The sequence below is a fragment of the Belonocnema kinseyi genome, chromosome 7, assembly GCF_010883055.1.
Source record: "Belonocnema kinseyi isolate 2016_QV_RU_SX_M_011 chromosome 7, B_treatae_v1, whole genome shotgun sequence".
Taxonomy (NCBI): domain Eukaryota; kingdom Metazoa; phylum Arthropoda; class Insecta; order Hymenoptera; family Cynipidae; genus Belonocnema; species Belonocnema kinseyi.
The window spans coordinates 13179871-13188388 of record NC_046663.1 but is presented as its reverse complement, the minus strand read 5'-3'; positions in this window follow the sequence as shown (position 1 = coordinate 13188388).

The window sequence follows — 8518 nt, the reverse complement described above, 5'->3', positions numbered from 1 at the left end:
GTTTATACTAAATTTCTCAATTCACGAAAATTAAAAATGAATAATACTCTTCTTTGACCTTTAGCCAATTTCCTTTAGAGGATTCTCTCAGGGGATAAATTTTTGGCGTGTTAAGAGAAGTCAGATGTTTTCATTTTATTCCTGTTTTTAATCAAATTAAAATTATTGATCGTATGAAACCCAAATGGTTCGTACTAAATTTCTCAATTTACAAATTTCGGCTAGGATAATACTCTTTTTTGTTCTTTTAGCCAATTTCCTTTGGAGGATTCTCTTATGGGATAAGTTCAAGCCATCCTAAGAGAATCCAGATGTTTTCATTTTCATTCCTGTTTTTAATCAAATTAAAATTATTGATCGTATAAATTCCAAATTTTGGCTTGTACTAAATTTCTCAATTCACGAAAATTTTAAATAGATACTACTCTTCTTTGTTCATTGAGCCAATTTTCTTTAGAGAATTCTCTTAGGGGATAAGTTAAAGCCATCTTAAGAGATGCCAGGTGTTTTCATTTTCATTTCTTTTTTTAATCAAATTAAAATTATTGATCGTATGCATCCCAAATTTTGGTTTGTAATGAATTTCTCAATTTACGAAAGTTCGGTTTGAATAATACTCTTCTTTGTTTTTGAGCCACTTTCCTTTAGGGGATTATATTAGGGGATAAATTTAAGGCGTTTTAAGAGAAGCCAGATGTTTTTATTTTCATTCCTGTTTTTAATCAAATTAAAATTATTGATCGTATGAATTCCAAATTTTGGCTTGTACTAAATTTCTCAATTTATAAAAATTCGAAATGAATAATACTCTTCTTTGTTCTTTTAGCCAGTTTCCGTTTTCCCCTTTTTCCTTCATCAAATCTTCAACATAAAAATTTATTCAAGCAGTGGACTTCTTTTTTGCTTGCAGGGTATGGAAAGGTACAAAATTTTCCAAGGCTGAAGATATAAATAAGGCTATGAATAAATCATCTTTCTATTGATATCCTTTTCAGTGAAAATATAATGAATACTACGGAGCGTAGAAAAATACTCGAAACCTTGAGAAAAAATTTTGTTATGAAGACCCTTATCCTGAAAGCTTTTATTTGAGTCTGATTTTTTTTCGATAATGGCTCATATTGAAGAATGTAAAAATAAAATCGAAGTAAAATGTGCATAGTATAGTTTTTTTTTATTTCAGTGGTGAAACAAAAGTAAAAGAAAAAATGAGGATATTTTGGTTACTTAGACCCCTATACTGGAAGCTTTTCTCCAAACAAATTTTCCAATTGGACGGCTTAAATTGACGCTTGTGGCATTAGGAATTCAAATAAGAAATAAAATGTTGCACAAATTAGTTTTATTTTCTTGTTATATCAGAGATAAGAAAAAAATAAACATGAACAAAATTTGGTTATTTAGACCCCTATGCTGGAAATTTTTCAGTCTGATTTCCTTCAGAGATGGTTCAAATTTAAGCATGTGCAATTAAATAATATAAATTACATTTTTGGTTAAAAATTTCTCTTTTTTAGTCGAAAATTTATGTATTTTAATGTTTATGAATTTTCCCACTTTCCGCTTTGAAAATCAAATATCTGTTTAAAAATTAATTTTTCTTTTTTAAGATTACTCATTTTAGTTGATACTAAATAGATTGTTTCGCAAATTTATCTTTTTAACTGCGAATATAATTATTACAGTTTTTGTTGCGAAGCCATATTTTTATGTTGAAAATTCAACTATGCTGTAAAAAATCTATGTATTTAATTGCAATTTAATTTCGTACTATAGAAAATCAATCTGAATTGTTAAAATTTGATCTTTTTGGTTGAAAGTGTCTCTTTTTCAATCCAAAATGTATGTATTTCAATTTTTATGATTTTTTCATATTTTTGGTTTAAAAATAGATTCTTGTGGTGAAAAATCATTTTTCTTTTTTAAGTTTCGCCATTTTAATTGATGCTTAATTTTTTATACAAAATTCATTACTTTTATTAAAATTTAAACTATTTTCTTAAAAAACATTTTTTTTTGTATTTTAAATTGCTTTTTTTAACTGAAAACTTAATTATTACAGTTTTTGTTGCATAGCGATATTTTTTGTTAACAATTTACGTCTTTTGTAAAAAATCCATTCATTATATTACAATTTAATGTTATGTGATGAAAAATCAATCTGAATTGTTAAAAATTGATCTTGTTGGGTGAAAATTAATTTCTTTGTTTAAAAATTAATTTAATTGGTTGACAAATCGCATTTTTCATTGGAAATAATTCTTCACTGTATTTTTCATAATTTTTTGTCAAAAATTGAACTATTTGGTAAAAAATTTATTTTTTAACTGAAGATTTCCCTTTTTTGTAATTTAACTTTTTGGCTCAAGCCTTAACTTTTTTCTTGGATTTATTTTTGCATTAAAAATGTAATTATTCAAATTCTTGTTGATAATTTATCTATTTTCGACAAAACTTGAACTATTCGGTGGAAAATCTATGTATTTTTTGAAAATTAATTTTCTTAGTTGAAAACTTATCTTTTTGCTTAAAAAATAATTTCTTCAGCTAAAAAGTTAAATATTTAGTTAAAAACTCGTATTTTGTATAAAAATTTAATTTCTTAATTCAAAATTTGACTATTCCATTTATTAAAAAAATATTTTATTGGAAAATTCCACTACTTGGTTGGATAGTCGCATTTTTTGTAGAAATTCAATCTTTTTGGTTCAATATTAATCTTTGTATGTTAAAAACTCTATTATTTTTTTTTATAAAATTCAAATATTTGGTTGAAAATTAACCTTCTTGTTTGAAATTTATATTTGTGTCTGAAAATTTAAATCTTTTGTAAAAAATGTGCCTTTTCGCTTGAAAATTTAACATATTAAAATTTTATTTCCTTCAGTATTCAAAAACCATTTTAGATTAAAAATTCAACATTTTTTTTTTAATTTATATTTTTCGGTTAATAATTAACGCTTTTCAATTGAAAAATCTAATATTATATTTTTGGTTCAGAATTTACCTCTGTTGGTGGAAAAAATATTTCATTTATTAAAAGTTCAACTATTTTGATCACAGTTTTTGTCTTTTCACCGGTTGCATCTATTCTCCTTTTCCAAAATGTTTCTCTTTTTTTACTTTAAGTATACTTTCATAACAAACTTGTAGATATTTTTCCGTACAACAACTTTTGTTTTTTAATTTGGTTCGTCTCTTCTGTCGTTTTTTCGAAATTTTTTAAAAATTTTGTCTTATTTTTTAAAATTGAAGGGAAATCTTGTTTTCCTATCTAAACATGATTAATAACAAATGTATAGATCTTTTTTGTTTGAAGAATTTTGGCAGTTAATTTTAGTTCTTAATTTTGGTCGTTTTTTAAAAAATTTAATTTTTTAATAATTAATCTTATTTTTATGATTAAAACAAAAACTACGTGTCCTGTCAAAAATTATTCATGACCAATTTAAAAAAAGCGGGTTTTTATTAACAAATACATAAAATGACACAAATTTGTTAAAACAATTATTGTTTACAGTAATAAATTTCTAAGTGCCATCAAAATACTTAGGGTTTATTTTCCAATTCTACATAATCGATTTCATAGAAAAAAACTTTATTTATTCCACTTAAAATACCTTATATGGATATTTGTTTATAAAAATTTGTTCTGAAATAAAAAATTATTCATTAAATTTTATTAATTTAACTAAAAAACTGGGTTTTGTCCATAAGTCATTCAAATTTAGTACGAATCAAGTCACGAATCGCCATCATTTCCCACGAAACAATTTTCATTCCCTTATTTGTTTATAACAAATTGAATAAATTTTTTAAAAATTTTCATTGCTATCGGACATCTTTTTTAACGACCTTGAAGTTTCCCAAAGATATGGTTATTTAAAATTTTAACAAAAACAGGCGAATTTGACACGAAATAGTAAAAGTTTTAACAAAAAGATGAATTTTCAATCACAAAAATTAATTTTCTATTACAAAACATCTTTTTAAAAAAATAATAGAATTTTCAACTAAATTAATTTTTATATCTAAGAACAATAATATATCTGGTATTTAAAATAAAAGAGAATTCACTTTAAATCAGACAGGTACAATGAAAATTTCCCTTAAAGGTATTGATTTTTAACAAACAAAAAAAAATTAAGAAAATAGTTGACATCTATGTTAAAAATAATTTTAAAAAAACAGATTAATTTTTTACCCATAAAATTAATTCTCTACAAAAAACGATTAGTTTTCAAACAACAATGATATCATGTAAATTTTCCTTAAAGACATTAATTTTTAATAAACAAAATATCAAGAAAATAATTTAATGCTAAAAAAACAAGATAAGATTTTAACAAAGAAAATTAATTTTCTACCAAAAATACGAATTTTCAACTAAAAAAAATAATTTGCAATTATAAATATAATTTTTCCTCCTAAAATGGTGCAGTTAAATTTTTAATAAAATAGTTGAATTCTCAATCAAGAAGATCAATCTTTCTATATTAAATATTTCTAAATATTTACATTATTTTATTTTGTTTTTTTATTTTCAATGTTATTTTTCACGACTAAAACTAAAAGTACGCATCCTATGAAGAAGTGATTCGTAACGGAATTTTGGATCTTTTTTGGCATAACAATTTTTGTTAATTCATCTTGTTTTGTATACTACATAGTTTGTCCACAAAATAGGATTTTTTATTTTTCATTATTTTTTGTGCAATCAAAAATTTGAATTTTCGATTTTTAAAGAAAATCTAAAAATTCGTTATGATAATCTTGTAGGGCTTTTGAAAAGAAATGTTTTTTTTTTACTTTTTTTCCATATCGTGCGTTTTTTGGCTTAATATTTTGATTTTCCTCGATATAAAAAATTTTGAAAATACTAAAACTCTGATAATTTTTTTATCAAAAAAAGTCATGATGATAAATTATTTGTCCATTTTAATACTATGAATATCCGTCGATAGAATTTTCAAATTCAGAAAAAAGGTGGTCTCAAAAATTTTCAAAATGCGCTCACTTTTTGAAGTTTTATCAAAAATGGCTGGTTAATGAAATCGCCCTTTATTTTAGGACCTTCAAAGAGTGTAGCAAAGATGGATTTGATCCGTTCATTTTTTCGAGAGTTATCGTGTTTACGGACGGACGGACGGACGGACAGCCGAACGGACATACGGACAAACGCCATCGTAAAAACCTGATTTTCGGATTCAGGGAGTCTCGAAACGTGGTGATCCGTCGAAAAACTGTGAAGTGAATTAGTTAATTTTCTAGTCAAAGTGGTTGAATTTTCAACTAAAAAAGATCAATTTTCAATTTCAAATATCAATTCTCTACCAAAAATGATATAATCCAATTTTATTTTACATAAATTAATTTTTGACTAGCTATGAAGAAATTAAAAAAAAAATTGAACCCTCAATGAAGAATATTAATTTTCAGCCGTGAAGATTAATTTTCTACCTTAAAAAGACGGTTGTAAAAAAATTGCATTTTTAACAACAAAAAAAGCAATTTTTTTAAAATATCATTTTTTTATATCAGGAATAGTATAATCGAATTTTTTCTTAAATAAATAAATTTTTCACTAAAAAAGGAATTTTTAACAAAATAATAGAATTCTCGAAAAAAATATGAAATTTCAATTAAGATGTTTATTTTTCTACCAAAAATGACGAATTTTCAACAAAATTCTGTATTTCTAAATAATGTATTAAAACAGATAAATTTGTTCCCATATAGTTCAATCTTTAACGAAAAAAGATCGATTTTAAATCAAAAGGATTAATTTTCTGACAAAACAGAAAAATTAAAAAAAATGAATTTATTGAGTAAAAAAGGTCAATTATCAATTTAAAATATAAATTTTCAACCAAAAATAGTAAAATCGAAATTTCTTTTAAAGAAATTGCATTTTGTCAAATTGAAAAGGAATTTTTTCTAAATAACTGAATCCTTAATGAAAAATACTAATTTTCAATCAAGAATATTACTTTTCTACAAAAATTTCGAATTTTCTACAAAATCTAGAAAGTCTCAAACCAAAATATGATTTTTATGTAAAAAATGTAATTTTTTAACCAAAAGTAATATAAGTAGATCTTACCATTATAGAAATTAATTTTATAAAAATAGAAATTTGAAGAAAGTACTTGAATTTTTAATCAAAAAGGTTCGTTTTAAACCGAAAGAGATGAAGCTCCAATTATTTACTTAATATTCAACGAAAAATGGGATAGTTCAGTTTTTACTTCAATAAATTAATTTTGAAAAAAAATGGTCAGAAAAATGGTTGAATCCTAAATCAGCAAGATGAATGTTAAAACAAGAAGATTAATTTTTTACTCAAAAAGACGAATTTTTAACATAATCCCTATGATTTTCAACAATTAGTCAGATGTTTAACTGAAAAAGATCATTTATTTTATTAAAAATTAAACTATTTTCTTAAAAAATATTTTTTTTTTTGTATTTTAAATTAAATTTTTAACTGAGAATTCAATTATTACATTTTTTGTTGCAAAGCGATATTTTTGGGTAAAAATTCACCTATTTTGTAAAAAATCTATGTATTATATTACAATTTAATTTTATGTGATAAAAAATCAATCTGAATTTTAAAAAATTGATCTTGTTGGTTAAAAATTAATTTCCTTGTTTAAAAATTAATTTTCTACCAAAAATGTCATTGTTGAATTTCCGAAAAAATAATGAATTTAAAAAAAAATAGTAAATTTTTAACCAAAGAGATAAATTTTTAACTAAAGTTATGATTTTGTCAACTAGAAAGACGAATTTTCAACAAATAAAGAATTGTCAGTTAGAAAATAATAAAATTTGTTCCGATTCTTAAACTTTTAACTATTTTTCTGTAAAACAGTTATAACAGTTGACACTTAATTTGTTTCATTGAAAATTTATTCATTTAATTGAAAATTTAACTATTATTTCAAAAAATCTTTTTTTTTCTGTATTCCAAATGAATTTTACTAACTGCGTATTTAATTATGACAGTTTATGTTGCAAAGCGATATTTTTTGGTTAAAAATTCAACTATTTCATAAAAAATTCATGTATTTAATTACAATTTAATTTTGTATGATAGGAAATCAAACTGAATCTTACAAAATTGATCTTATCGGTGGCAAATTTCTCTTTTTCAGTCGAAAATTTATGTAGTTCAATGTTTATGAGTTTTTCATCCTTTTGGTTTAAAAATAAATTCTTTTGCTAACAAATCTTTTTTTTTAAGATTCATCATTTTAGTTGATACTTAATTTTTTCCATAGAAAATTCATTTATTTTATTAAAAATTAAACTATTTTCTTAAAAAATATTTTTTTTTGTATTTTAAATTAAATTTTTAACTGAGAATTCAATTATTACATTTTTTGTTGCAAAGCGATATTTTTGGGTAAAAATTCACCTATTTTGTAAAAAATCTATGTATTATATTACAATTTAATTTTATGTGATAAAAAATCAATCTGAATTTTAAAAAATTGATCTTGTTGGTTAAAAATTAATTTCCTTGTTTAAAAATTAATTTTCTACCAAAAATGTCATTGTTGAATTTCCGAAAAAAAAGAATTAAAAAAAAAAGTAAATTTTTTAACCAAAGAGATCACATTTTTAACTAAAATTATGAATTTTCAACCAGAAAGACGAATTTTCAACAAATAAAGAATTGCCAGTTAAGAAATGAAAAAAATTGTCCCAATTCTTAAACTTTTGACTATTTTCTGTAAAATAGTTATAACACCCTTACCCTACATCCACCCCCATAAACCACATTTTTTACACCACCTTCACCCCACATGATAAGTTTTCAAGTATTTATTTGTTGAAAGTGTTATTTTTAATAGAAAATTTCATTAATTTCAAGGTAATTTGAAATATAATAATTATTAGTTTAATTTTGAAGAAAATATTAATTTTTTTATAAACTTTAACGTGAAATATCCAGGGAAAAGTGGGAGACTTAACTAAGCCCAATATTCGTCAATTGGCAGAAATTTGCGTTCAATAATTTCAGATACAGAACTCATCCCTTGGTGTCTTCTTTTATTTTATACTAATATTTTGTAACATTCATTAAATATGTATAACATAGAAAAAATAGGATTTCTATTTATTCTTTTTCATAAAAAGATAAATTCGCGCACGCCGTGGCGCGCGCAAGACTGCTAGTTATTTTTTAAAAACTTAAAGTCGTATCAAAAAAATTAAAACACCCCTAGATTCTTCACTGAAAAATCTCGATGCGGTTTTTTTGCTTAAACAATTTTCAAAAAAATTTAATTACTCTTTATAGTTATGCAATTGTTATAAACAAAATAATTGTGGGATTGAAAAATGAACAAAACCGTCGAATTCCTCTGGAAAATATCTCGATTCATTTTTCAATCCCACAATCATTTTATTGATAACAATGGCATGAATATAAATATTAATAAAATTGTTTAAAAATGTTCTAAACAAAGAAACCGCATCCAAATTTTTCAGAGATAAATCTAATGGG